Consider the following 6,941-nt stretch of genomic DNA (forward strand, 5'->3'; position numbering starts at 1 on the left):
AGAACCAAACTGTAAGCAATGAAAGATGGAAAGATGATTTCATTTCCTGAGTTACAACACAGACTAAATATCCTGGTCTCAACAACACACAGCATACAAAGGAAAATATGGCTAATTGAAATGAGAATTTAAGACACATTCTGAAAAAATAATGTCAATATACTAGAAAAATACTTCAAAATAAATGTGTTAAATATACTCTATCAAGTACCTCTAGGACTATGTTGAATAGCAGTGGTGATAGCGGGCATCCTTGTCTTGTTCCAGATCTCAGTGGGAAGGGTTCTAGCTTTTCTCCATTCAGTATGATACTGGCGTTGGGTTTTTCATAAATTGTTTTGATTATGTTGTGGATTTTCCCATCTATGCCTACTTTGGCTAGAGTTTTTAGCATGAAGAGGTGTTGGATTTTGTCAAAAGCTTTTTCTGCATCTATTGAAACTATTATGTGGTTCTTGTTTTGCAGTTTTTGGATATGGTTTATAACATTTATGGATTTCCGAATGTTGAACCATCCCTGCATTCCAGGGATGAATCCTACTTGATCCGGATGAATGATCTGTCTGATGATTTTTTGAATTCTATTTGCTAGGATTTTGTTGAGAATTTTAGCATCAATGTTCATCAGAGAAATAGGTCTGTAGTTTTCCTTCTCTGATGGTTCTCTGTCCGATTTTGGGATTAAGGTGATGTTGGCTTCATAGAATGAGTTTGGGAGGGTTGCTTCCTCCTCTATTGTTTTGAAGAGCTTGTAGAGGATTGGGGTTAGTTCTGTTCGGAATGTTTTGTAGAATTCTGTAGTGAAGCCGTCTGGGCCTGGGCTTTTTTTCGTTGGGAGATCCTTGATGACTGTTTCAATCTCTACCTCGGTTATGGGTTTATTTAATTCTTCAGTTGCCTCCGGACTGAGTTTTGGTAAGTGGTGGGAGTCCAAGAACTTTTCTATTTCTTGGTGGTCCTCAAATTTGTGGGAGTACAGTTACTTGCAGAGGCCATAAGACAAGAAAAAGAAATCAAAGGCATACGTATAGGAAACAAAGAAGTCAAGCTTTCACTATATGCAGATGACATAATCCTATACATAGAAAAACCAGGAGACTCAATACAGAAACTGCTAGAACTTATACGAGAGTTTGGCAGAGTGGCAGGGTACAAAATTAATGAACGAAAATCAACAGCCATAGTGTACGCAAATAACACCAAGATGGAAGAAGATCTAACCAACAGGATACCATTCAAAATAGCAGAGAGAAGTATGAAGTACTTGGGAATAAATCTAACCAAAAGCGTAGGAGACCTATTTGAAGAAAACTACAAACTATTTAAAAAGGAAATTGAACAAAACCTCAAAAGATGGAATAACATCCCGTGCTCCTGGATAGGCAAAATCAATATCATTAAAATGTCTATACTACCACAAGCAATATACATTTTCAACACAATTCCAATCAAATTGCCCAAAACATTCTTCACGGAACTGGATACAATGATTCAAAAGTTCATATGGAAACACAAAAAACCACGAATAGCTAGAACCATCCTGAAAAATAAGAAGTTAGCAGGGGGAATCACAATCCCGGACCTCTGGACATACTATAGAGCAGTGGTTATCAAAACAGCCTGGTACTGGCACAAAGACAGAAAGGAAGATCAATGGAATAGAATAGAAGCACCAAAAGGGAACCCAAACAAATACAGCCAATTAATCTTTGACAAAAAGACCAATGACAGCTCAAGCAAGTGGGAAGGCCTCTTTAGTAAATGTTGTTGGGACAATTGGCTGATAGCCTGTAGAAACAAAAAAATAGACCCACATCTATCACCATACACTAAGATCCAATCTACATGGATAAAAGACTTAAACCTACATCCAGAAACCTTCAAACTCTTGCAAGAAAATGTAGGAAATACCCTGCAAGACCTAGGAGTAGGTCCCGACTTTCTAAGAAGGACACCAAAAGCAATAGCAGTTGAGAACAGAATCAACAAATGGGACCTCATCAAACTAAGAAGCTTCTGTACAGCAAGGGAAACAATCAACAAAGTAAAAAAGCAACCCACAGAGTGGGAGAAGATCTTTGCACACGATATAGGCGATAGGGGGCTAATTTCCAGGATATACAAAGAACTTCAAAACAACCAAAAAACCAAAACAAACAAGCCACTCAAGAAATGGGCAAGGGAAATGGGCAAACATTTCACAAAGGAACAAGTCCAAATGGCAAACAAACATACGAAAAAATGTTCCAGCTCCCTAGCAATAAGGGAAATCCAAATTAAAACATCGATGAGGTACCACCTAACACCAGCAAGATTGGCCCACATAAACAAGAACACCAACGACGCTTGCTGGCGAGGATGCGGGGAAAAGGGAACCCTACTCCACTGCTGGTGGAGCTGCAAATTGGTACAGCCTTTATGGAAATCAGTCTGGAGAACACTCAAACAACTCAAAATCTGCATACCATATGACCCAGCAATAGCACTCCTAGGCATATATCCAAAACACCTGTTTTACGACAAACCAACATGCATCCCTATGTTCATTGCAGCACAATCAGTAATTGCAAAAACATGGAAGCAACCGAAATGCCCATCAGCAGAAGATTGGATAAGAAAGCTTTGGTTCATCTACTCCATGGAATACTACTTAGCTATTAAAAAAAACAAAATGCAGTTCTTTGTGGCTAAATGGGCACAACTGGAAACTATAATGCTAAGGGAAATGAGCGAATCCCAAAAGATTAGATACCACATGTTTGCCTTGATTTAACCTGTAATTTTTTGTTTGGTTGTTTGTTATTTTTTGAACCTGTCATTGATACTGTCTCAACCCAGATGTTTCGAAGAATGGAACTTGCATTATTTTTAACATATTGTTTACCCAATACTATGTCAATTAATTCCATAATGTTGTATATTGATACTGAGGCCTTGTTGGGGCTTTTAACTGACCGGATCTTTACTCTGTTAGACCTATCTTCAGACCATAGAAGGTCTCCCCAAGAGGCCACTGAACTTATCTGGACAAGAAGACGCTGAACTTTATGCTAGGCATGTGTTTGCAAGCAATGAATCTCAACTGAACTTGAACTATGGTTATGCAACAAGGTGGAGGAATCCACCATGGGGGGAGGGGTATGGGAGGGGTGGGGGGAATCCCCAGCGCCTATAAAACTGTACTACATAATACAATGTAAGCAACAATAAAAAAATATATACTCTATCAAAAAGTTGATATTAATGTTTCTAAAAAGGATACACTAATGTATGAAAATATGATTAAAACTGAAAATTAAATTACATAAATTGGAAAAGAAAAGCACAATAATTGAAATGGATGGATTAAAACTCACATTTCGATAGGAAAATGAAGAGCCTTCAATTTGAGACTGCAGTACAGAAAAAAAATCAGGTTATTAAAGAACAGTGAATAGAGCCCAGTATCAGGACGGCCTTGGGGCCTAGGGGTTAAAACTTCTAGTAGCCTGTTGGTTAATGGTGGGTGCCAGGCTGGGTCTGTTTTCATACTTGGAGCCCTGATTACAGCCACCAGGTACAGGTGGTGAGCTGTCCTCAGGCCTGCCTGAGCTCCGGACGCATTTCTCTTCATGGTGAGTGCACTGTAAGGCGAAGTCTGGAGAACAGGGTGAGCCTAGGCCCCACTTGCCACCATCATTGTGTGGTGGATGGGATTGGGGAGGGGGTGACCTGGGGGTTTGGGGGTTAAATCTTCCAGCAGCCTATTGGCTGTTGGAAGGTGCCAGGCCACATACGTCTTCATGGTCGGAGCCCTGATTCCAGCCACTGTGTATATGTGGTGAGCTGTCCCTTCCTGACTGCCTGGTGGTAAGTTCTGGGGTTTTGTGGCTTTGAATTGCTGCTTAGGTGGCTCCATGTTGAGCCCACTGTGCTTCTTAGATGTGAATCAATCCTAAGGACTCCCAACAACAGACTAACTTTTCCTTTGAAGGTAAATGAGGGTACTGATACCTGGTAGGTTGGAGGAGAAGAACCAGATAATCTTTATGGGTAAGACTAATATGCCAACCTCCTTTGAATCCTGTGTAGAACTTTTCATCACTGAATAATGCTGACCGCTGAACACCAGTCCATGGAAAAGCTAAGGCTTCGGGCTTGTCTGGCAGGATCATATCCTATTACCTGCCATGAAGATGGATCAGGAGATGAGTTACATTAGGTAGGGCCAGGACATTAACTAGCACATGAGAGAACCATATCCGGGGATAGATTCTGTGGGGGATGTGTGGGCCAAACCCTGTGGAAATACTAGCCCCACTGGTTAGCTCAAGAGTTGGGGTGGCAATGGAGTAAACTGGGTGTGACCATGGAGCCTGCCATCAATCATGGGTAAAAAAATCTGCAACAGTCTGGACTGATCAAGGCAGCAGCACCTGAATGTGCATCCTAAATAGCTTGTGGGGTGGGCTGGGCTTCAACGTTCACCAGCTCATACAAGGCTAAATGGAAGGCCAGACTATGCGGAACACTGGCCTAAAACCCAATGGCATGTATGAGAACTGGGTCGGGAGTGGGTCAGGTGGAGGAATTTGAGAAACTCTGCTGGCAGGTCATAGCTCCCGCTGGTGAACACATCGTCCAGACCTAAGGGTCAGACAAGCTGGGCAAAGTAGCTCCAATGGCTGGCTAATGCGTGGGCTGGTAATAGGATGGGTGGGCCGGGCAGGACTGAGCAAGCCCTATCTCACAAGCAAAATTAGAAATCAGGATGGAGTGCAATTCATGCTGAGCTAGGCTGTTGCACCTACTGGTCTGCGTGAGCCAGGGATGCTAAGCCACAACATCTAAGGTAGGGGTCAGGACAGGTGAGGGGCTCTGCCAAGAGCACCAACTGGCATGCACATGATCTATGGCTGGAAACAGGCCTGGTTGTGGAGTTAAGGGGACACCATAGCTGGGTGGAGATTCCCACTAAGGGGCACACGAGCTGGAATGGGGGCTGCATTCTAATCACGGTTACGGTTGTAGTCTTCCTTGGCACAAGTGTGTACTGGGACTGGACACACCAAACTGGGCTAGATTACAACACCATCTTGTGCTCTGGAAGACCAGGGGAGATGTGGGACAGACTAGGCTAGGTCTCAAACCCCTACTGAGCCATGTGTGAGCTGTGAGTATGGATGAGCCATGGCAGGGCTGAAACATCCAATACTAGCAACCGGATTAGGTTGAAACCCAGTCAGGAAAGGCCACTGTTCATGATAGGACAGGAGGTGAACTCAGTAAGGCTGGTTCATGGACCCACTGCTATGTACAAAATCTGGCATTGGGAGAGGTTCTGATGGAGGAGCCTGGGCAACTCCTTTGGCAGGACACAGCCCCTGCAGGTAAGTGCAAGAATGATAGGAAACAGCCCAGAACAGGCCATGGAAAGCTTCTCAGTGGCATACATTTGGCATGGGTAAGGGGCAGACCAAGCTGAATCAGTTCACATCACCCATTGGTGAATCTGAGAAACAGAACATAGTGTGGGTCGAGACAGGTTTGTTTGCGACAAAAACCAGTGCACATTACAGAATGCCAAGGTGAGGTGACCTGCCTCAGATGTTGCCACAACGCCCAACAGTACACATGAGAACCAGGTAGGGAGGGGGAATGTCAGAAGGGAAAGTGTGTGTGTGTGTGTGTGGGGGTGCTCTCCTGCTTGACAGCTACTCCCAGTAGAGATCATGAGTTAGGATGTGGCAGACCAGATTAGACAGGGCTGCAACACCTGTGGGACTCATGTGCGCTAGATCAGGGAAAGGCCATGCTGGGCTGATTGTTCCTACGGGTGTAAGCATAAATTAGAGTGGGTGAAGCTTGGTTGGGCTTAGTCACAGCATCAGCTGGCAGATGCAGGCACTGAGGGCTAATTCTTTCAAATCAAACTGCAGAACCACTTGGAGAGTACGTAACTTGGGTGTGGGAGTGACCTCTAAGGGAAATAGTGGGTTTCTCCCTCTTGGATTACCACTGCCACTGGAAGGCTAGACAGACAGGTGCCCAACAGCATATGTGTGGGCTGGATAGTGGAGCTGATTAGGTTGAACTAGGCTTCAATGCCCATTGACATAGAGTTAATACAAGTTTTCTCTTAATAGCTCTTTTTTATCCACAATGGAAATTGCCAGCATGCCAATCCACAATTCTGTATCACTCTGGATCCAAGAATACAGAGAAATGGAGCCCAACACATATTGTACTGCACAGTTAAGATGAGGAATAACAAACATTTGCAGTTTTAATTCACTAACAATTTTCAATTTTTCATTCCATAGCATGCATAAATAATCCAATGGTATTAAGAATTATGTTTCATTGTTTTACACTTTAGTGAGTATTTTGTTTTAATATGGAATGCTTCAAGAATTGGTGTGCCATCCTTGTGCAGGGACCATACTAAGCTTCTCTGTATCGATTCAATTTTATTACATGTGCTGCCAAAGCAAGCATAGTAAATATTTCTTAGTTAAACAAACTGATACTAAGCAAAAGAAAATTATTTCTATGTCTCTCTCTCTTTTAAAGATTTATTTATTTTTATTGGAAAGGTAGATGTTTAGAGAAGAGGAGAGACAGGGAGGAAGATCTTCCATCTGATGATTCACTCCCCCAAGTGGCTGCAATGGCCGGTGCTGCGCCAATCCAAAGCCAGGAGCCAGAAACTTCTTTCCAGTTCTCCTACTCAGATGCAGGGTCCTAATGCTGTGGGCCGTCCCCAGCTGCTTTCCCAAGCTAAAAGCAGGGAGTGGGATGGGAAGTGGAGCTGCCTGGATTAGAACCAGTGCCCATATGGGATCCTGGAGCATTCAAGGTAAGGACCGTAACCACTAGTCACTCGTGCCAGGCCCTATGTCTCTCTCTTTTTTTTAAATGCTGAGAAAATATGCAATAATTTCTTTATATTATCTTGTTAA

The 6,941-nt window shown here is 43.1% G+C and overlaps 1 non-coding gene across 1 annotated transcript; it reads right to left on the reverse strand.

The window, feature by feature from the left end:
• Positions 1–6,370: 6,370 nt before the first annotated feature.
• Positions 6,371–6,473, reverse strand: LOC121156972. The gene has a single exon (XR_005883953.1). It is a non-coding gene; the product is annotated as a U6 spliceosomal RNA (small nuclear RNA).
• Between the last annotated feature and the right edge of the window lie 468 nt (positions 6,474–6,941).

The sequence above is a fragment of the Ochotona curzoniae genome, unplaced genomic scaffold (genome assembly GCF_017591425.1).
Source record: "Ochotona curzoniae isolate NIBS_2020 unplaced genomic scaffold, NIBS_Ocur_1.0 contig_3498, whole genome shotgun sequence".
NCBI lineage: Eukaryota > Metazoa > Chordata > Mammalia > Lagomorpha > Ochotonidae > Ochotona > Ochotona curzoniae.